Source organism: Saccopteryx leptura, chromosome 6 (genome assembly GCF_036850995.1).
Source record: "Saccopteryx leptura isolate mSacLep1 chromosome 6, mSacLep1_pri_phased_curated, whole genome shotgun sequence".
NCBI classification, from domain to species: domain Eukaryota; kingdom Metazoa; phylum Chordata; class Mammalia; order Chiroptera; family Emballonuridae; genus Saccopteryx; species Saccopteryx leptura.
In genome coordinates this window covers 108,552,970-108,576,560 of record NC_089508.1, presented here as the reverse complement: position 1 = coordinate 108,576,560, position 23,591 = coordinate 108,552,970, and the positions used below count along the sequence as shown (strand labels likewise).

The 23,591-nt window shown below is 39.6% G+C and overlaps 1 protein-coding gene across 4 annotated transcripts in view; it reads left to right on the top strand.

The window, feature by feature from the left end:
- SLC25A21 (solute carrier family 25 member 21) overlaps window positions 1-23,591 on the top strand; it is a 531,270-nt gene that overhangs the window by 195,171 nt on the left and 312,508 nt on the right. The window contains exon 1 of one of the 4 annotated variants that reach the window (XM_066344495.1): window positions 13,849-13,912. The exons of the other annotated variants lie outside the window; for them this stretch is intronic. The gene's annotated coding sequence lies outside the window, so the exon portion shown is untranslated. Of the gene's footprint in view, window positions 1-13,848; window positions 13,913-23,591 lie in introns of those variants that run through there. 4 annotated transcript variants of the gene reach the window in all.

Genomic DNA, 23,591 nt, shown 5'->3' with positions numbered 1-23,591 from the left:
GATTGAGCTTAATAGGAAACATTTCAATTAGGCTAAAACTACACAGAAAGGAAGTGGGTTTTTTACAAAGGGAAACATTCCTTGTCATGCAACTGTCAGCTCGTGCCCACACTAAGAGATGGGATTAAGTGGATCTCTGCAAAGGAAACAAAAAAAGAAATGATTGCGGTAATTAGACCTATACTTAAACATTGTGTCTTCTGATAGAATTTCTTGATGATTCTAGCTCCGATAACGATAACGTAGCCCCTATAAATGTCTTGCCTGTAACAAATTACTGCCTTAAATCTGTGGCAAAACAAGTTCCTGGGGAAAAAAAGTTATGATTTTCTCATACTACAAAAACTAACATTCTAGAATTGCAGTTTTCTTCGCCAAGCCACCTGCATGCTAACAAATAATCAGAAAAGCCATTTGGGGCTAGTATGCATGGTTAATAATTTCTCCTTAGTATACCTTGAGTATATATATCCAGTTGCTGACTCAGCGCTTGGGCCAGATGTAAAAAGACTCCTTTCTCAGAACAAGTGTCCAAGGAATAGTGCTATTCTCAATAACCTGGGAGTCCAAGTACTGATATGACCCCTCTGACCTGTCAACATAGGGGTTTTCTCCACTGGGAGGGCAAACAGGTCCACCCATAGGTGGTTAAATTCTTGTAAATGATGCAATTACTGATGCTATGTTGTGGCCTCTAGCAAGTTGCAAAGTGCCCAGCCCAGGGCCTCACACATACAGACATTTACTGAATCATTAATATTATTTTACTGCTGCTTTCTATGAAAAAGAAAATAGCTTGAGCTCTTGCTAAATGAGAAAAGGAGAAGCTACTGCTAGAACACTGAACTGCTATACCACCTCTATAGAAATGTGACATGCCACCCAAATTTCATAAAAATTTTGACAAGACAAACAAGTCTCATTTAAGGTATGCTGAGTCCAAGGCACTGAGTTAATGAAACAGCCCAAAAAGCAGTCTGTTCTTCCTGTCTCTCTTGGGGGACTATTTTCTCCTTCAGTGTACCTGCCCTTGCAGGGGAAGTAGCGTGAATAGCCCAGATTAGGGAACAGCAGCCCTGAAGAAGCCATTAACTTCCTTGTATTGCGTAGTGGTCCAGAGCATGGCCTTAGGATGGTTTTTAATTTGTTCTCTGCTACTAGCTGTGTGACCTCTGGCAAGTTACTTCACTTTTTCAAACTTGGGTTCTTTGTGTATAAAATGGGTGTAATGCTATCACCTCCCTCCTAGTTGTGAGGAATTAGTGCAGTAATGTTGGTAAGACCTAGGCACATTGAAGCACTCCAGCCCTTGGCTCCTAAGATTACTAGAAGCCAAGAGTCCTCATAATAGAGCACAGTGCTTAAGAAATGCTTTTGGAAGCCAGCAGTGCCAAGGGTTTGCTGCCACATGCCCTTCTGTATTCAGCAGCCAAGTTTACAGGTATTGAATGCCATGTGCTGGCCACCTCTTGTCTGCTTCTGTCCGTCCGGCAGAACGTAAGTCTGGTGTAAAGGTTGACAAGACAGAACCGAGAGGAGCTGAAACCCCGCATCAGTCAGCCACTGTGAATGGTCCTCTTATTTCCGGTCAGTGTCGTTCAGCAATCTGACAGGTAGGCCTTCTCCCATTGTGGTCAAGAGCTCTGTGCAGAAAGCAGCACTCCTCAGTCACTCCCAGGTGAGGCAGTCGGATATGTGACGTTCATTCTATTCAGTGCTAATGACTGGAGATGTTTCATTTGACGACTGACACTATTAGGACTTGACCATAAACAGGCTTCAGTTGTAGTTGACTTTTTAGGGTCCATTTGAAGGGTAAACTGTGAGCTGTTGAATAGAATGATTTGCATTGTATTTCCTGACCATAAGGTTGAAGAATTTGGGACAGGGCTGATTCTAGATTGTTGGAATAATATTCTTACAAATCGGCACTATAGTTTGTATAGTAGGCAGGGGTAGTGAAAGTTTCTTGGGAGGATAAATTTATAATCATTTCATGTACCCCATATGGAGTTATTTCAATTTCTTTTTTCTCTCTGTTCAAAACCAATGTAAGTTAAATTAAAAGGAACTTCAGACTTTCATTTAGTAAGTAAAACCTTAGTTTTTCCCTTGGGGTGGTGGCCTAGTAAATGAGGAAGCATAGGGGAATCCATGGATGAGTTCCACAGAGAGAGCTGGGATCAGTCCCATGGAGAGATGTAGGACAGTGCTGTCAGGGCCGGGAGGGCTCGTGTTCAGTGACAGGCCTTTGCTTTTCATGAGGAGCTGATAGAGATCTGTCCCCCCTGTCCCCGTTTGTCTTTAGACTAGTTATGATCAATTTTTCTGCGTGGAGATGCGCAGCCCGAATCCCAAGTGGAAAAACCTCCCTTTTGCAGGAAGACACGGGTGCTGCCTGTGCCTTAAAGGACAGGGAAGGCTTGTCTTTTCCCGGATGCTTCTTCTCGGCTGGTTGTGTCAGGACAGCGCCCCGTCCCTAGGACCCTCTTTCCCTGAGGTTTCTGCTCTATGACAGCAGCTTGACTTGCTGCCAGAGAAGCTGGAAATGAAGGAAGTTTAAGATAAATATCAATGGTAATTTTTTTCTTGGTCACTCTTTCTTGCTGTGTCTTTTTGTTTTGTTTTTTTAAAGGAAAATCATGTGTTCATATCCTAACTTGTCCCTGTAGAGGGTCAATTACAACCAGTTGGCTATAAATCTAATCCAAGAAAAACACCAAGAGGAGGAACTGTAGCACTAGATACTGAGGCCTTCTAGAACCAATATAATGTTCAGAACATGTCGGCTGTGAACTAAGGGCCTTTAAGCAACACTGTAAGACCCAGCACTTCCCAGCGTGGCCCCAAATGAATAAGAATTAGCCAGGCATTTGTGTACGGTTAGGTTTTTTGTTTTTTTGGGTTTTTTTTAAAAAAAACTTTTAGAAGTTAAAATAATACTTCAATGAAAACTTTACAAATAATGTGATTAAAAGTTCATTAGCAGGCTGTCCATAGTCAAAATAAAACTGTAAAAAGTTGGTTTGGTTAAGTCCTTTTCCTACCCAAAGTCTTTGATGTCATCCTGCTTCCACTATTGTATACTTAAGCAACTTGCCACATTCACTGCCCTAACCCTTAATATCTAGTGAAGAAACAGTATATATTAAGAAAGAGGTCTTCACAAAGTTCATGGAAATATGAATAATTACATTTTAGAAACTAAAAAGAGTTTTGGAGGTGGCAGCCAATGGAAACCTTCCTGAAACATCTAAACTCCGATCATTGCACATGCAAACAGTTTTGAAAACCAGAAAATTTCAGAGGACTTCCTGTACACAGGACAACAATAGTGCAGCTGCAGTCACCACTTCCTGGGGAGAGCAAATGGCAAAGCAAGCATTTTTTGGCCTTCCATACAGGTGAGAACGGAGATCTAATTTCTTTTTTTTTTTCTTTTTTTTTTTTTTTTTCATTTTTCTGAAGCTGGAAACAGGGAGAGACAGTCAGACAGACTCCCGCATGCGCCCGACCGGGATCCACTCGGCACGCCCACCAGGGGCGACGCTCTGCCCACCAGGGGGCGATGCTCTGCCCATCCTGGGCGTCGCCATATTGCGACCAGAGCCACTCTAGCGCCTGGGGCAGAGGCCACAGAGCCATCCCCAGCGCCCAGGCCATCTTTGCTCCAATGGAGCCTTGGCTGCGGGAGGGGAAGAGAGAGACAGAGAGGAAAGTGCGGCGGAGGGGTGGAGAAACAAATGGGCGCTTCTCCTGTATGCCCTGGCCGGGAATCGAACCCAGGTCCTCCGCACGCTAGGCCGACGCTCTACCGCTGAGCCAACCGGCCAGGGCGAGATCTAATTTCTTCATTCTGCATATACATACAGTATGAAATATCATTTGAAAATGAGAGCAGTAAAGACCCCATGCCAAATGGCAGTAATTACTTTTTAAAAATTGATATTTGCATTCTTTGAGACATTTGTCTTCTATCTAATAAGCTTCTTGAAGACATTCTGACAATGTGCTAGAATTCTAGGTTTTTATCTTATTATTGCCAAACCATGTGATGGTGAGCAAGTAACTGAACCTCTGTTGGTCTTAGTTCCTAATCTATAAATCAAGGGTGTTTAATTAAAGGTTTAGGTGACCATTTCCAACTTTTACGTTCCAGAATCCATGAATCACATTATCCTTTAAACCTCAGCCTTGACCGTGACTCAGAATCAACTAGGGAGCTTTGAAAATTACAGATACCAGAGCGCCATCCCACAGAAATTCCAATTCAGTAGGTCTGAGGGAAGCTTTTAAAGGCTTTTTAAAAGTAGATATACATCAGGGGTGGGATCCAGTCATTTGGAATGTGATGAAATAGCTTATGAAAAACTACCTATTTTGGTTTTTATATCCTGGGTGACTACTTCTCTAGGAAAGGCTTTTGAAAGCTCCTGTTTTCATGCTGCCACAATACAAACATGCCAACATCCAATATACCAAGTTACATTATATCAAGTCAGAGAAATGGTAGGAGAGTGTATATACTAACAATGACCTGTGGGAAAAGCCTATCCTGTTTTATCTAGCTCATAAAATTGTCTTAAGCGTAGATATACAAGCTTGATAGGAAGGATTAATTAGGCCCTGGCTGGTTGGCTTAGTGGTAGAACATCAGCCAGACGTGTAGATGTGGAAGTCCTGGGTTTGATTCCGGGTCAGGGCACATAGGAGAAGTGACCATCTGCTTCTCCACCCCTCCCCTTCCTCTCTCTCTCTCTTTCTCTCTCCCCATCTCCCATAGCCATGGCTCTATTGGCTCAAGCAAGTTGGCCCCAGTAGCTGAGGATGGCTCCCTGTCTTCCACCTCAGGCACTAAAAGTAGCTCGGTTGTGGAGTAATGGAGCAAGGCCCAGATGGGCAGAGCATCACCCAATAGGGGGCTTGCTGGGTGGATCTCAGTGGGGGTGTGTGTGGGAGTCTTGTCTCTATGCCTCCCTTGATCTCACTTATTTTTTTTTTTTTAAAAAAAGAAAGAAATATTAAGCACTTTTGCATTTAAACATTTCAATCAAATAGGCTACCTTTCTTATCCAAGATTACACAGATAATAAGAATGCAACATTTCTGTTATGTCTCACTCATGAGCTTGTGATCTCCACACAAGCTATGTTGCCACAGGGAGGAGAAGATGGGTTATTCTGCATACACATGACTTTCACTTGCTCCTGTGGTCATTCTTACACAAATCTCTCTGGTTGGAGGGCTGTCTGTGTAATCCCCAGCCTCCATTCTACACTTCAAGAGCCCTTTAACTTGGAATTTTAGGAAAATAATGAATGAGAATGGTCAAACCCAAATAGAAGAACCATGATAAGGACATGATGAGATCAGCTCTCTTAAACTCAGCTGTGAGTAGATTAAAATGTTACTATCTTTTTGGAAAGTAATTTGGCAGTATATATCAGGAATCTTAATTATAGTCACATTCTTTGACTTAGTACTTCTACTTCTAGAAATCTGTTTTTAGGGAATAATCATTGGTATAGACTAATATTAAATAAAAAATTGTATTCTTTAAAACATTATGTGTAGTTGGAAAAAATGGAACAATCTAAATATTTAGTGAAGGTGAATAGTTCACTATACTTAAGTACATCCATATGATGAAATATTATGTAGCATCAAAAATAATGCTTCTAAAGAGATTTTAATGAAGTGAGGAAATATTAATGATATTATATGAAAAAAGACACAAAACTATATGGTATGACCTCAGCTATGAAAATAAAAGATGTAAGCATTAAAAACTCCAAAATGTTAACAGTAGTATCTCCAGGTAGTAGGATTATAAATAAAGTTTATTTTCTTTCTACTTTTTATGCTTTTGAACATTTTTTCTAAAATAATTATGTATTATTTTAAACATTAAAGCATGTTTATGAAAAAAGCATCATAAAGTTTGGTTAGAAAATGAAGATTGGACAGAAATAAATGAGGGATAGTAGATGAGAGAGCTGAGTTCTAAATAAATCTAAGCAAGCCCACCAAAATGCCATTTACTTTGGTAGAAATTCTTCCTTTCTGGACTGCATTTTCCCCATGTTTAAATTAAGGGAGTGGCCTGATGTAAAGCCAGTGGCCAGGGCTGCCATCACAGCAGCCTGGCCCATGCAGGTTCGCATTGGATTCGGACAGTTGGTAAAGAAACAACGGAGCCAAAAACTGATGGGCCATAGTCTTTAATCCTAGCTTGCACTCGGCGGGCAAGCAAAAAACACACACTGGGCTCCAAAACCCATTCACATTCAGTGCTCACAAAGCTACTGACTTATCCGAGTTTCCTAGAATCAAAGGTTTCTAGCTCACCAGACTTATTCACCTCTGTTCCCCATCTCCTTCCTTCTCCAGTGTCAAACTGCACAAACTGGCCTCTCACTCAATACTCCGCCATCTTGGCTGCTTCTCCTGGCCACATGGCCTCTTTCTGCTCTCCTTTCTGCTCTCTCCTCTAATGATAATCTCAGGAACCAAGAGAGCAAGCTCCTATTCTGCCCCTATTTTATAGTGTAGCTTCACAACCTTTAATCCAATATACAAAACAGGGAAGTCTCTAATACAAAGCCACTTCTCTGAGTCACGATGGGATTGTACCACCCCACATCAAAAAGGGTGGGAAAGGCTTAATCCCAAAACCAAGCCCCAGGCTACAAAGATCCTGCCTGCCCACAGAGACACACATTAATTTCACCTGGGCAACGCCATCTTTAACAAAGTGAGCATAATATATTTTATCTGCCCAACACCTGACCAGCAGGGGCACAGTGGAGAGAGCATCAGCCTGGGATGCTGAGGTCCCAGATTCAAAACCCCAAGGTCGTTGGCTTGAACATGGGCTCATCCAGCTTGAGTACAGGCTCACCAGCTTGAGTGCAGGGTTGCCGGCTTGAGCACGTGATCATCAAGAAGATCCCATGGTCACTGGCTTGAGCCCAAGGTTGCTGGCTTGAGCAAGGGGTCACTGGCTTGACTGGAGCCCCCCACCCCCATCAAGGCATGTATGAGAAGCAATCAATGAACAACTAAAGTGATGCGACTATAAGATAATGTTTCTTATCTCTCCCTTCCTGTCTCTCCCTCTCTGTCTCTGGCTCTCTCTCTCTAAAATAAAATTAATTAAATAAATAAATTAGGAGAGTAAATCAAAAGAATGTTAAAGAACTTTTTTATCTTTAAGATTTTAAAAGACTTATTCCAATCACAACCTTGCTATAAAGAATTCCTATTTTCTGATAAGAACAAAATAGAAGTGTTACCCAATAATTTCTGTAGTCCTACTTTTTTTTCTACCTTGAAATAGTAACCAGGCTATTGCAGAGATGGTGTTTCAAAGGCATTAATAGTTTAGTGGCATAGGGAAAGATCAATTCAGATAAGCATATGGATACATAAAGAGAAACTATGGCTGATTAGATACTCTGAAGGTATTTACTTTTACTGGATCTGGATAAATTAGAAGCCTGATTTTCAAAGCATCTGTAGGATTTTCAGAAGCCAGTGAATGTCTGTAATATTAAAACAAAGCAATAAAGAAACAAAGAGCAGCCAAAAACAAAACAAAGCAAACAAACAAACAAAAAAACAGATAGCACATAAACAAACAAAAAAATAACAAAAGCAAAGAAACAAAACACCCACTCTCCAGTGCTTGACCAGGCAGTGGCACAGTGGATAATGCATTGACCTGGGACACTGAGGACCCAGGTTTGAAACCCCGAGGTTGCTGGCTTGAGTGTGGGCTCACTAGCTTGAGTGTTGGGTTTCCTGCTTGAGCATGGTATAATAGACCTGACCCCATGGTTGCTGGCAGAGCCCAAAGATTGTTGGCTTGAAGCCCAAGGTCACTGACTTGAGAAAGGGGTAACTGACTCACCTAGCATTTCCTCCTCCCATCAAGGAACATATGAGAAAGCAATCAATAAACAACTAAGGTGCTACAACCAAGAATTGATGCTTCTCATCTCTCTCTCTCTACCAGTCTGTCTGTCTCTCATGATTAAAAAAACAAAACAAAAAACCCATTCTCCAAAAAAATTATCATGAGAACTGAAATCAGAAAGGGTAAGAGATGAGATCAGGAGAGCTAGACTGCGGCTTGCTGTATTATGAGATTACTAACCTAAAACTTCTGAGTTAATCAGTATTGCTGTAAAGAGGAATTACATTATTTCATGCTAGTTATGCCTTAGGCTCCTGGTGGAAGGAAACCCAAATCTTCCATAGGAAATTCAACTCACTGTAGGCTTCCAGGATTCCCACAGATCGAGTCCAATTAAATATGAGTTCATTAGGATTGGCCAAGTAGGGCAAAAGCCCAGAAGGGTCAGGACATTGGTTACACACAGGTGGGTCAAGTAAATAAGTGAATGGATTGAGGATAATGGGAATAATAGTCTTACTTTTGGGGATGGATGTTACTAATATGAAAAGGGAAAATATAGTATGCACCTTGTGGCATTGGACTAAATTGCAGTTAATGGATGAATTTATGATTTTCAATATATGTAGCTAAATATAGAAATAAATACAAATGTAAAATTGTGTATATATAGACATGCATATATATGTCTGCATACATTCATTTGTTGCTCTGTCCACTTAAGAGTTGAGAAATCTCAGTAGTAAAGAGCACACCTAACACAGAAATCTTCATTTCTAATACCATTCTTCACTAAAAAATACCTAAAGCTGTTTGGAGAAATGTCTTGATTTCAGGGTTGAGGCAGGGATAATATAAGATAAACATCTTATATCAAAAAATAAAGATATACTCAACAAATGATGAGGATATGGGGAAAATATATGTAAAATAGTTTGAAGGGGCTCTGATTGGCCAAATCTGGGACAATTCAAGCATTAAAATAACAATACTAATGGATTCTATCACATTGAATAAAATAGGAATCCATGAATCCTCACTGATATTAATAAATAAATAAGTACATGGAGATAAGAGAAAGTCTTTTCTATAGTAGAATGATGAGTATTAAAATGTAGAGGAAGTAATATATTTAGAAAATTATAGCTACCATTATAGTAATAATTCAGTCAAGAAATAGAAACATATACTAAAATTTAATATCATGTGCCTCCCATGTTGTCCTGAGATAACAGCATAATAGTTTTAGAATCTGAATCTTATTATGAAGAAGCATCATAAAAACCCAAACTGAGAAGCATTCTATGAAATCACTGGCCTGTAATCTTAAAGGAATGGCAATACCATGAAGAGTAAAGAAGGATTGAAGAACTATTTGAGACTTAAAGAGACAGGAAAGATGTAAGAATGAGTTACACTGTGTGATCCTTGATTGTATTCTTGGGAAAAATTTGGGGATCTCTTGATAAAGGGGTATAGGAAAATCCTCTGTATTATTCTTGCTGTTCTTCTCAGTTTGAATTTATTTAAAAATAAAACATTAAAAAAATTATATAGCTTTTTTTTAACATCATCAAATAAGAAACAAGAGCCATTGGAAACAAAATTCAAAACTTAAACTTATGAAAGATTTAGATATTTGAATTATAAGGTAAAAATATTAAATAATGCTATAAAATATTTAAATAAAATTTCAAAAGAAAAAGTGTACAAATATCAAGAGATTTTTTTAAAAAGTATGAAGCAGGTTAGAAAAAGAACTAAATTTGTAGAAGTGAAAAAAATAGTTGATGTTAAAAGTCAATGTACAGGCCAAACAGAAGATCAAAAAATTGAAAATACTATTAATGAACTGGAAGTACGAGCTAAAGAAATTATCAAAATGTGGCTCAAAGAGATAAAGAAAATTAAAAATAGAATTGAGAAGTTAAGAGACATGGAAAATGCAGTGTATTCCAGTATATGTCTAATAGAATGCCCAGATGATATAATAAGGGGAATAGAGGAGCAACAATATTAAGAGAAAATAACTATGTGGTGCATATATACAATGGACTACTACTCAGTCATAAGAAATGATGACATATAGCCATTTATAACAACATGGATGGACCTTGAGAACATTATACTGAGTGAAATAAGTAAATCAGAAAAAATTAAGAACTATATGATTTCACATATAAGTGGGATATAAAACTGAGACTCATGGACATAGATAAAAGTGAAGTGGTTGCCAGGGGGTGGGAGCTGTTAGGGAGGGGGTGGGAGGAGGAAGTAAAGAGGGACAAATACATGGTGATGGAAAATGATTTGACTTTGGGTGTTGGGTACACAACATAATCAACAGTTCAAATGCTATAGAAACTTTTACCTGAAACCCATGTCCTCTTATTGATCAATGTCACCCTGTTAAAATTAATTTTCTAAATAAAATTTTAAAAAAGAATGAATCACACTTAAAAAAAGAAAGAAATAACTGATCTTTAAAACATGAAAAATATAACTCCACAAATCAAGCTATTTCTACTATTTACCAAGCAGGAAAATATTTATAAGTCTATACATAGATATAATAAAACTGCAGAACATTAAAGAGACGAATTTAAAAACAGCCAAAGAGAAAATACAAATTTTCTAAAAAGGAATAAAACTTGGAAATGAGCAACCTTATAAACAGCAACAGTGGAAGCCAGGAAACAGTGAAATAACATTCATACAATGCTGTCAACTTAGAATTTTGTAACCAGCAAAACTATATTTAATAATGAGAATGAAGTAAAGATATTTTCACAAGAAAACAGAGTTTATCTGTAATAGTATTATGGATTGATTTGTTCACTCTCACAATTCCTATTTTGAAGCCCTAACACCAGAATGTGAATGTACAGAAGTAATTAAGTTAAAATGAGACCATTTGTGTGGGCCCTGATTCAAAATAACGTCCTTACGAGAATAAGAAATTAAGATACCAGGGTGCATGTGTGCACAGACAACCATGTGAGAACAAAGCAGCTAGAATGTGGCCACCTGCAAGGCAAAAAAAATGCCTCAAGAGAAATCAGCCCTACCAGAACCTTGATCTTGGACTTTTAACTTCAAGAACTGTGAAAAAGTAAATTTCTGTTGTTCAAGCCACCTGAGTCTGGGGCATTTTGTTATGGTAACTGTAGCAAATTAACACAGAAGGTCTTTCCATTTACCAGAGGAACTTTAAGAAACACAATTTATACTTCAAGAAGAAAAAATGACCTTAATAGGAATGCTTGAGAAGAATTTGTTTTGTTTCACGTATGCAAGTTCAAAAGGATGAAAATAAGGTTACTGTGTTGTAATTTTTGTGGGTATTATATTTTCTAATTTTATATTAGATTAGATTGTACATTCTACATTGAGGTGTGAGTATTATCATGGGAAATAAAATTTGTGTGTGTGTGTGTGTATGCATGTGTGTGTATTATGGACACACACAGAGATATATATCATCCATTAAAAATTGTCATCTTAGTGTCACCTATTCCACAGTATTGTTCTGGGTTCTTTGGCTCTTATCTTCTTGAGAGAACAATTTCAGTTGAGAAACACAAATAGCAAAGCAGATTCATTTAGAAAAGAGAAAGTGCACTTGAAAGATTTCCGGAGAAGACAACTCAGACCAGTCTGAGTGCTCCACTTGGTTACATAATCAGGTTTTTATGCTGAACTGGGTACCTCCCCCACCTCCTGACGCCTCCTTCCCAGTCAGTAGGCTCCTGACCATTGCATGCACACACCTTTGCCAGTAGTGGGCAGTCGTGTACCTGCACTGTTCGTATTTTGAGGCCATGTGCATGTCTTTTTCTGTCATTTTGCCCTTTGTGCCTAGTGTCATAGCCTTGTCAGTCCCATAGCGCATGCTCCCCCATGGGTGTGTAGCTGCCTGGGCCATATCAGAGGCTGGGAACCACAGTCAGTCATCTGGTTATCAGATGATAGTTATGTTTAAGGTTGATACTCTCTTCCCCTTTCTGTCTCCCTCTTCCCATTCATGTCTGATTAGTTGTCTGCTCTAACATTACAAGTGTTGCAGTTGTTCTGCCACTGCTCAAAATTTTTGTTATGCTCTTAGATCCATTTTGAGTCACAGAAGCAAGCATCTAATTGCTCATATAAATGAGGTACTTTATATTATAATCACATCTTGACTTTAGCCAAATGCTAGTCAGCTTGATTATGTTTTTTACCATAATTTCCTCCAATGGACATTTAGATTTTTATATAAATTTAATTAAATTCTCAAAAGAAACGCTTTGTAATCACTGAAGGGAGTATGGAAAAGAGAAAGAAAAAAAGAAAGAGTAAGAAAAAAAGAAAGAAAGAAAGAAAGAAAGAAAGAAAGAGAAAGAAAGAAAAAGAGAGAGAGAAAGAAAAGAAAGAGAGAAAGAGAGAGGGAAAGGGAGAGAGGGAGGGACAGAGAGAGGGAGGGAGGAAAAGAGGGAAGAAGGAAGGAAGGAAGAAAGAAAGGAAGGGAGGGAGGGAGGAAGGAAGGAAGGAAGGAAGGAAGGAAGGAAGGAAGGAAGGAAGGAAGGAAGGAAGGAAGGAAGGAAGGAAGGAAGGAAGGAAGGAAGGAAGGAAGGAAGGAAGGAAGGAAGGAAGGAAGGAAGGAAGGAAGGAAGGAAAAGGAAGGGAGGGAGGAAGGGAGGGAGGGAGGGAAAACAAAAGAAAGAAGTCTAAGGGCCAGCCAAAGGATTTTTTTAAAGTGTCATGTGAAAAGAGAATGCTGATGCTATGTGTTTGTCTTAACAAGACACAACTTTGAAAGATAAAAAATCTGTTTCAGTTTTGAAAATTAAGTATCTTTATCTTTTAAATAATATCTTCTGTCTCACTTTGAGACTGTATGATGTAAATAATGGTGCCATATACTGTGCTATATCAGAAAAGCTCTAAGAAAACACTTTATTCGAACACTGCACTTGTGTTAGAACAGACAGAAATTCATTCTGTTTGTGAGGTTTTCCTCTGGAAGCTGTGTTGCTGTAGGAGAGGAGAGGTCGCGACGACCACCGTGCTTCCCCCAGAGTTTGGGGAGAGCCGGTGGCCGTTATTCCAGAGCTCAAGATCCCCGTCCTGCTTGTGTTTTCTTTTTAGGAAAAAGCTACATTATTTCTAGTGGTTTTATGATACAGCACACATTCTGAATAAGATGTTTCCTGAAAGTCTTGTTTTTTAATTACTTATTAAAACACTTGAGCATTTACTATGTGTTGATGGGTCTGCAAAGCAAAGAAAATAAAACTGAGTCTTCCTCTCTGATCAATAAAAAAAAAAAAAAAGCCTCATTTGTATCAGGTGAAGGAAGGAAGTGTTTGTTTAAAAATGAGCCAACTCTCCCCCTGGCCCCCTGTCCTGGGCCCCACCAAATTTCAAAAAGCAAAAACAAAACTGTTGAGGACAGATCAGGCAATGGGTCACTAGATCAGAAAATAAATTAAAAGAGCATGAAACAAGTAATCAAATCAAGTAAGAAAAAAAAAAGTGCCTTGAAAGCAAACTCCTAAATATAAAAGTGTAACATGTTTTAGAGGAAACAGAGGTCATGTAAACATTTTGTCCTCCATGTACACAAAGGGAAAAATAATGATTTTTAAATTTTCTGAGTAATATTTAGTCTGAGTACATATGTTCCAGCTGAGAAATAACTTGAGAGGCTGCGATGATGAGTAGCTGGTGGGAAATGGGGCCCAAGGACTTGGGTTCAGCAGGGAGGCAGGAAGTGCTTTTCACGCAGGGCTCCCAAAGCAGGACGAGGAACTCCTTGGTGTGGCAGGTGTGACCACACAGGAGGAGGAGCATGCCTGAGGTGCAGATCTTAAATGAAACTTGGTTCCTTCTGAGGCTGAGTCTCTGCTGTCCTACCTGGTGCCTGGGCAGTGACTCAGCAGTTCCTAAGAGCCCTAGCCTGAACTGGCCTCACCCTAGGGGCGAGGTCCTCCCAAGCTTGGAGTAGCAGGAGAGGTGAGATGATGCAAATCCTGTTACCATATTCTGACCCTGCATTGCACAGGCACTTTGTATTTGAGTTTTTTTCATCGACAGGCCATGGCTTGTCCTTAAGTTCCGGCTAATCATTTAATTTCAGTGATACCTAAAATATGGGCTAAACAAAATCGAGTAATAGTATAGGCAACAATAGAAAGAAGTCTGAGAAGTGAGTGTGTGGCTATGAGCCTTGTGAAGATATTTGAAATAGGGTAGGGTTTGCCCACTGGAATTACTCAGGTCCATGGGGCACCTTCTGACCAGCCCAGGCCGGGTTCTCAGATGACATGTACAGGAGGGGGCCCCACCCCTTGCTGGGAACCTGCCTACAATTATTTCATGGGCTCTTTGCATGTTACTTCTCTCCTGTGCTGCGTGATTGGTGGTCTGCCGTACACTGTCCAGATGTTTTCCTGTGCTATTTCATGATTATTTTTCAAGTGGTCTCTTAGTCAAGGGATGGCAGGTCAGCACATGGAAACATCTGCTCTTACCATTTTTCTAAGCAAACAGCAGATGGCATTGCTGCTGTCCTTTTGATCTGGAGCAAAAATTCCCATGGCTGAGTGTTGGTTTAAGTTGATGCTGCCTGGCAAAGGACTGCCGGAGGGTTTGCCTCCCCCAACAGTAGCACTGCCTGCAGATGTTTTCTCTGCAACTCTCGTTTTTAGTTTGTTTCTTCCTGTGATCTACTTCTGCAGGGTGTCATGAACTTTGATTCCTCCTCCTGTGACTGTTACTTGATCAGCCTCCGATATCAACTATGGCCCCCAGGTTTTCTCCCATTTGTCACCTGTCGGGTTCTACTAGTGTTGCCAAAGAGAAGACATAGAACTGTCTGTCTTGGTTATGTTAGGATTTGTACGTACCATGGACTAAATAAGTTTATTTGGGAAATAGCTGAACTACCAAGCTTTCTGTAGGTGCTTCCTCAGCCAAACAAGATCATTTTAAAAGTCCATTTTTTTCCCCTTAAAAGTCCATTTTTAATAGTTGAGTTTGTAAAACTTTAATGTCTGTGTTCTTTTAATTTGTACTCACTGAACAACTGTTATCTTTATGAACAGCACAAATGTACACTTTTTTTTTAAATTTTGTTTTCTGGATGGAGTGTTAGCGTGTTGGAAGAAAAAAATATATACCTTAAATTTTGTCTTGATTTATATTGTATTTTCAATGTATATATTTCATTGTGATATAACATTTAGTCATCTGTTGTACTTCCTCATTCTCTAGCATCTTTCTATGGTAGGTATTTCTTCTTTGATGTCATTAGTCAAGTTCTTTATGTATGTTTTTATTTCTTCTGCCTGGTCTCATATGTCCTGTCAAGAGTTCTGGGAAGCTTCAATTTCCTCATTTGCAAAATGGAATAATTAAAATATTTTCTTTTCAGTATTGTTCTGAGGACTAAATGAGATAATATGTGCTGGAAAAGTGTTTTTAGAATGGCACTCATCTTCTTCGTCATCATCATCATTACATCATTAGTAGGTCAAGTCAGAGGAACCAGCTTGATTATTTTCTAGCTAAAATTTTGGGCACCATAATTATTTCTTTTTCATCACAGGTTCATTTATTTTTTATTGCTTTTCATTATGTGCTTGGTTTTTTGTTTTATGTATTCAAGCTCTGAATTAATTTTTGTATATCCCTGGAGAAATACATTCAGATATAGTTATTAAAATTTTTTTAATTTCATTTGATATAAATATTATAGTTTTGGGCTAAAAAATTCCCAGGTTCATACTTGTAACTTAAACATGGTATAGTAGTTACACATATAATATGTATTATTCTAATCTTTTCATTTGGTTGTTGGCAATATAAAAAATATATATAGTCATATTAAACTTTTACAGAGAAACTTATATATAATGCAGCATGCTGCAGATAATCCCATGCCTTTACATGTATTCCCCGTTTGCTCTCTCTCATCAGAGTTCCACCGCTGCTCTGCACAGGCTATGATGATACACAGTGCCAGGCATGTATGCCTGGAATTGCTTCTTGTGTATCAGATGGCCAAGTTGCGGTAGCTCCATTCAATGTTTGGGGGGTTTTTTGTTTGTTTTGTTTTGAGATTTTATTTATTGATTTTAGAGAGAGGAGAGAGATGTGGGGCGAGGAGTGGGAAGCAACAACTCATAGTAGTTGCTTCTTATATCTGCCTTGACCCAGCAAGCCTAGGGTTTTGATCCAGCAACCTCAGCCTTCCAGATCGACGATGGGTCAGGCTGATGTCTGGTTATATTCTCACAAAATTAGACTTCAAATGGCCCAATTATTTATGATACAAAATTTTACATAGTAGAGGAAATATAAGCTTTTGGAATATTAGGCAACCCCTGAAGTTTTCAGAAAAAATAAAATACATGTATCTGCTATTTTTAAAGACAAGTTCTCAAATGCAGAAGAGTTGTTGAAGGTTTGTACACGCCATTCTTTTAGAATTACATTAGCAAATAAAAAGGGAGGAGTAGAGGGAATATTTAAAGAGAAAGAATGACTCATGTTTCTAACAAGAAAAGGCAGTCACTGACTTTGTGTGGAAACAATGCAGGAGCACGTCTGTTAACGGCTAAGTCATTCTAGAAGTTGGGATTACTAAGAGTCAGTAAAGTTTAAATACTGGTGATTAGTTTATGTAACACTGGAAAAACAAATCTCCTGCTATCTTTCAAACAAATATTTCTGGTGAGCCCATCCCAGTGTCCTTTTATTTCACTTCTACTCAACTCTTTTGGAGTCTGTCAAATCCTTTTATTAATATGTTGCTCTCCCCACCCCCACCTGCCATATGTAGCTTTGGACACAAATGTGAATAGGGCTGTCCCAGAGATTTACCTATTCTTAGCTAAGGTTAACACTACATCTGACTTTGTCCTTGCAAATTTTGATTTCAAAATGTGATTTGTCACTCTTCCATTTCCTTTTGCTCTAGTTAGGCTCTCAATTTTCATCCTTTCAATACATTTTCTTGTGCTATTTCTTTTCCTTTTTCTCTTTAGAACTTTCACTTTATTTCTACATCTATTTTGTTTCCTTTGATCTTCAAAGCTTATTTTACTATCCAATTGAATTTATTTAAGCACCTGTTGTAATTTATTGTTACTTCAAGTTTCATTCTCCAAGGAAACCTTTTCTCTTATGAGTTTTCTAACATTTTTTTTCTGAATCAGTAAATTGGTCCATTTTCAACTCTAGGAAATAGACTCTAAAATTGTCCTTGACTTCTCTCCTGAACCCAAATCTGTCTTTTTCATCCCCTCCTGAACAGATGTATGTTAGTGTCCCTCCAATATGATGTCACCATGTTTGGTAAGGAAACCACTCAGTCATCCTAGCCAGGAAATTTGGCATTTTCTTCATCTTATTCCTTTTCCTCTTGTTCTGCATTCAACTGGTTGCCACATCCTATTAAGTCAGCTTTCTGTTTCTCACACTGATTTGCTCAGGTCCATGATCATGACACCATATTCACTCAGCCCCTAACCACTTTTCTCTTCCTCCAGTGTTCCTGATTGACAGCTCATCTTCCTGCTATTCCACCATTCCCACCACATGTGTCATCCTCAGCTGCTCTACCCCTTGTACTTACAGTCCATTTTACAGCTGTCATATTTTTCTTCCTAAAACGTGTCTCTAATAGTTGTTTATTTCTGCCCCAGATCTTTCAGTTCTTCTCTCCTCCCTCCCCAGTTTTCAGCTGACAGGTCAAATACTACTCAGTAAAGCCATCCTTGGCCCTGTAATGTTGCCTCTAAGCCTACTGCTCAGTCTTCACTTTTCTTGTTCCTCTTTCCTACTCTGTCAATCGTTACCTCCCCTTATAGCTTATTGTGTTTGTTTCTTTCTTTTTGGCTTAAGATCTATGAAGGTGGGACCATTGCCCTAATTATTCTTGTATTCTGCATGGTGCCCAGAAAATGCTTTGTGCATGCTTGGTACTTGATAAATACATTGTATGTTGAAATATATATTTATATTAAATATATATATTTATATATATAAAATAAATATATATATAATTATACAGTAATCTCCAAGATCTCCACTTATTTATTTTCTTTTTAACACAATATACACAGCCAGTGTTTCATATTTTCACATGACTCCAAGACTCAGGACCTCTCTTTCCAAACCAGGACTTGTATTTCGAGAAGGAAGTGGAATGAACCCCTGAAAAGCCTGTTCTTGTCACTTCTGGATTAATGGGGAAATGCTGAAGGAATCTGGAAAGCTCATTCCAGTTTGCCTTTCTAAGCAAGCTAACGTATTTACCTGAACCTTAAAATTTGTGGTTTTATGTGTTTATATAATTATAATTATATAAAAAAAAATAATTATTTTCTCTGCTAAGAGGTCTGAGTTCCTGTGGGAAGAGATTGGTTGAATATATTCAATGTGTTGAATGTACAAATGAATATATAAACATAGGTTGTATAAATGCAAAAAGTGAAAAATTTTAACATAATTTCTTTTAAGATATCTTCAGAGAGCAAAAGATTAGTGATATTCCTAACCTATAGGAAATTGTTACAATTATTTTTATCTCACAAGGATACCTACATGAAAATGTTAGGTTGAACTATATGAAGCTGATAATGTTTGGGTGTTTTAACAAAAGCAGCAGTTTTACATGGTCAACCTACTCAGGCACAGAGTGGCCTTAGTCTTAAATCTGTGGAACTTCATGTTAGTGCTGATGATCTGTGCGCAGCTGTTTTTTTCTTCACCCTGACCTGGGTTATTATTTCACTTTTGACTCACCCAGTGGAGATGGAGTGTTAATTAGTAATGCTGTTCGTTTGGCATTACTGGTAATTATTGGCTTAATTCCCTGCTAGTAATTGGTTCATATTCATTCATAATTAGTTGGGTTTATTATACCAGTAATTAAAATATAAAATTAATTGAGCATTTCCTTTACTTTGAAGTTGGCCTAAAGGTATAGACATGCAGTGTCATGACCCTGACTCAGTAACCTCCATACTTGTTGGTGAATTCTGCTCTTTGGCTCATCCATTAATTTATGATTTCATCAGCAAATGGTCCTGATGAAACAGCATGCCATGTCAAACAGCAGAGGGTTCCTGACCTCAGGAGAGATGGTATGAAAAGTGCCTGCCTGTGATCTTTGCTCAACGACAACCACTGTGAAAATGATTATTATGTTGATGGTCACAATCCCAACTGATAGTTAGATATATTTTAAAATTTTTCTCCTTATAATAAAAGAATCATTGATACATCAATTTTTTTCTTCTGTCATTTTCATGACTAAGGAGAATGAGAAGAATCCAAAGAGATGACTTTATTAAGTAAATACTAAATTGTATCTACTTTATAAGAATCTATTTAGATCTTCATCAACGGAATCAGACACTATGGAATTCCGAGATTCCCCCTGTTCTGCTCTTCCCGTCCTCAGGCTCTGAAACAGCTAAGAAACATTACACCTGTGACAACATGCTTCAAAACTGTATCTGCCTCTGTCAACCTGCTTGCAATGGAAGAATTAAAGTACAAAAGTAAGGGTCTAGGGTTTGGGGGGCCCTAGTAGTTCAGTTGGTAGTATTAAAAACCGGAGTGTGATTTCAGGACCCTAAATGTCAAGTAGGTTCACTGTAGTTCAGCCCCTCATTGCATGGAAGTCCTCCACAGCCACAGACTGTACAATAGGAGAGCAGAGCTCAACAAACCTATTCCCACTCCTGGAAAAGCAGCTCACGCCACAAGCTCAGAGAAAACCCCCAGAACGTCAACCTTGGGTATCAAAGGCCACATAACCATTTATGTAATTCATTTATATCTGCTTTGTACATGAGAATCACATTTCCCAAAATTTAATTGGAATTGTTATGAAAATCGTTCAGAAGAGGAAAAAGCTGAATTTTCTTAGTTTCCACACTACTTCTCTTCTGGCACTATCCTTGGCTTTTCATGTCTTTGCAACTTCATAATGTAGAAGAATTCAAGCCTGAATGAACTCTAACACCTTTGTTCATGTTAGACTTTATTAAATCTGCTTTATTGAGAAGAATTGACCCCCTCGGTGCTTTCTGTAGGGAGTGGTCTGTATTTCACTGTATTTGCTTTGTTATATGTGCAGAAAAACATCAGACCCTCAAATAAAATCCCTTGCTCAGCTGCTTCACCCTGGAAAGAATACACTTTCTGGCCAGATGGCATGGCATCATGTCTCCCTGTTGGGGTAGCTCAGAAAAGACAACATCCCTGGACACTCTCCACTCTCAGTCGGCGGAGGCGCCTTAGTTTTGTCAGGTGCTGTAACTTGGACCCGACACTGAGCTGCAGCTCAGGAGACAAAACAGTTGGAAAACTTGGGGAAAGGCTCTCAGGGTCAGTGAAATTTACTGTGGGCAGCTGCCGCTTCAAAGCCACTCTCTGTGCAGAAGCCTATTAAGAAGTAGTCGGTGGCGTCCCCGCCGTTTCCCCCAGCATGATGGATGATGCCCCGAGAAGAGAAAAGGCTTCCTGTTCCGTGGCGGTGGCTGTCCTCTCAGCCGCCTCGCCGCCGTTCTTAGGCTTTTTGTGTTCCGTTTCTAACCATTGCATTCACCGCTCCACTACATTCAATAATAACCCGGGTTTGTCGGAAATAACCGACTGTGACTCGCCGGTGACGGCTTGTCCATCAGCAGGACCTCCCACTCTCAGGCAAGCCGTGAGGTCGGTGCAGGCGACAAGGGCAATGTGGGAAAAGAATCCGGCTGCGTAAAGACGAAGAACAGAAGTTACTTTAGAAGTGCCTTGACCTTTTTGCCTAGAAAAATTCTCCTTTTGTCTCACATTAAGAAGCTGCTCTTCCCTGCCCCGCTCTCGGCCCGGTACTTGTCCGGCTAGCTTCCACTATGGAGCTTTGCTCCACGCTGGCCCTCGCTACGCCTGCTCTTCTCTCCTTGTTCGCTGTCTTTGCTGCTACTGATTTTTCCATGCTCAGGTTTGGAGCCTTCTTGCTTAGGTCAGAGCACCCAAACCAAGGTGCTCATACGACGGTGTCTCTTCCTTGAGGCGCAATGACTACACGCCCTACCCAACTGCGCGTTTCTCAAGGGCAGGGACAATGAGAAGGATGAGTCGGTCCTCATCATGGTACCTTCAGTGCCCAGTACTCAACGTATATTTGTTGCTGCTGGATACAGCTGAGATTTAATTTCCATATCATTAAGGAAACAAACGTACTTTTATATCCTTTACTTAGGCATAAATAGATAGACAACATTCACACTAGTGGGTACATTTTAAGAGCAAGGCCAAGTTGCTTGCTTAGTAACAAATATAGCAGCCCTTCCTTTTGTGTGTGAAGAAAGGTTATAATTAATGGACAAAAAAAATCTCAATATTTGTGTATCAAATGCATTTGTATATTTTGAATCAATTTCTGTCTTACTTACCTTATCAAACAGTGGCTACCAGGTGCTGCTGTGTGTTTAGGACAGACAGACCTTTGCTGTTGTGGAGAGATGACTGACACAGACAAGATCCCTGCTCTCCTGAAGCTCACCAGCTAACCAGGGAACAGCAGATAAAGACCAGAAAAGAAAGTACTCCTTTGTGGGAATGTAGGAGAATCACAGTACAAAGGAGAGAAAGGTCGAATTCTCTCCCCTTTTAGAAGGTCCAATCTGTGGAATCATGAAGGTGAAAATGAAACTGAACCTCAGTTCGTGGTGACTTGGGGATGGCAGCAAGTGCATTTTGTTGATTGTTTTGTTTAGATGAAGCTGATGAGTGAAATATTTGGGAAAGTAAGAGTTCACAGGGAGGTTTCCCTTTTCTATCTGATTTAGAGATTTCCTATTCCCTGTGAAATTGCTGCAGGGATTTCTGAAGGTGATGTCTGAAAAGGAGAAACTCAAAGAAGAAAGGTCTGGTTCCTTCCAGTTCTCCAGCCAGAACAGCCCCATGTTGTCTTAGAATCTCACTAGAAGAAAGAGTTCTGCTGCCATGATTTGCTAACTTTTACTTAGACTGCAGAGTCCAAGAACTCTTGTGCAGCACTGATGACAGTTGTTAGTCAATCTGAATGTCAGAGGAGCAGAAAGCTAACAAGCTGGGAGGTGTTAGTATAGAGTATGGACACAGAGAGAAGCAGAAACATTTCCTATGAAAAAAGCAAGGGATTGACGATAAGATTTTGACACTGATCTACTGATCAGTTGGGATGTTAGACTGTGCTGAATCTGCCCCAGAGCACACAGGGTTCTTCCTTGAGATAACTGAGTTGAAGAGAAAAAAAACGACCCAAACAATTTCTTTGATCAACTCAGGAATTTCTCTGAATTTGTCTTTACATTGCTTACAGGTCCATTCTCTGGGGTGAAAAATAGTAGGAAGGCTTGGAATATCAGTGTAATCATAGAAAAGTGTGTTGATGGGCCCTGGCCGGTTGGCTCAGTGGTGGAGCGTCGGCCTTGCGTGCAGAGTCCCGGGTTCAATTCCCAGCCAGGGCACACGGGAGAAGCGCCCATCTGCTTCTCCACCCCTCCCCCTCTCCTTCCTCTCTGTCTCTCTCTTACCTTCCGCAGCAAGGCTCCATTGGAGCAAAGATGGCCCGGGCGCTGGCGATGGCTCCTTAGTCTCTGCCCCAGGCACTGGAGTGGCTCTGGTCGCAACAGAGCGACGCCCCCGGAGGGGCAGAGCATCACCCCCTGGTGGGCAGAGCGTTGCCCCCTGCTGGGCGTGCCGATTGGATCCCGGTCGGGCGTATGCGGGAGTCTGTCTGACTGTCTCTCTCCGTTTCCAGCTTCAGAAAAATACAAAAAAAAAAAAAAAAAAAGGAAAGTGTGTTGATGAACAACTCCTTCTACTTTTTGTACACTTCCTTGAAGTGTTTCTTTGGGATAATAAATGAGGCAGAAGAGCAAGAGGGGAGAAGCCACCTTGAAAATGGAGATTCAGCCTGACCAGGTGGTGGCGCAGTGGATAGAGCGTTGGACTGGGATGCGGAGGACCCAGGTTTGAGACCCCGAGGTTGCCAGCTTGAGCGTGGGCTCATTGGGTTTGAGCAAGGCTCATCAGCCTGAGCCCAAGGTCGCTGGCTCAAGCAAGGGGTCACTTGGTCTGCTGTTGCCCCCTGGTCAAGGCACATATGAGAAAGCAATCAATGAACAACTGAGGAACCACAATGAAGAATTAATGTTTCTCGTCTCTCTCCCTTCCTGTCTGTCTGTCCCTATCTGTCCCTCTCTCTGACTCTCTCTGCCACAAAAAAAAAAAAAAAGGAGATTCAGCTGTTCCTCATGCCTGTGACACCATGAACCTATCTGCTTTCTTATCTTCAATATGCTGCTTATCCCAAACCAAAGCTAGATTTACAAATTGTTGTCAGATGGTTAGGGCTGTCTTATAAACTGTGATTGTTTTTATTTTTGAATATTATATTTAAATGGAAATATAAAATTTTCATAAGAATATGAAGATTATTTGTCATAATTTAACAAGAATCTATTGCAGTGAGAGAATAGGAAATAAACCCAGAAGGAAACAACTTCTGGTCTAATGTACTCTAAGAAATATTGTAGTTGCTCCAAAATATTCTACTTTTATTTCTGATAGAATAAATAAGAATGCTATATTTTTTATTTGGAACATACTTCTATGTATAATTGGTGTGTATCTATATACC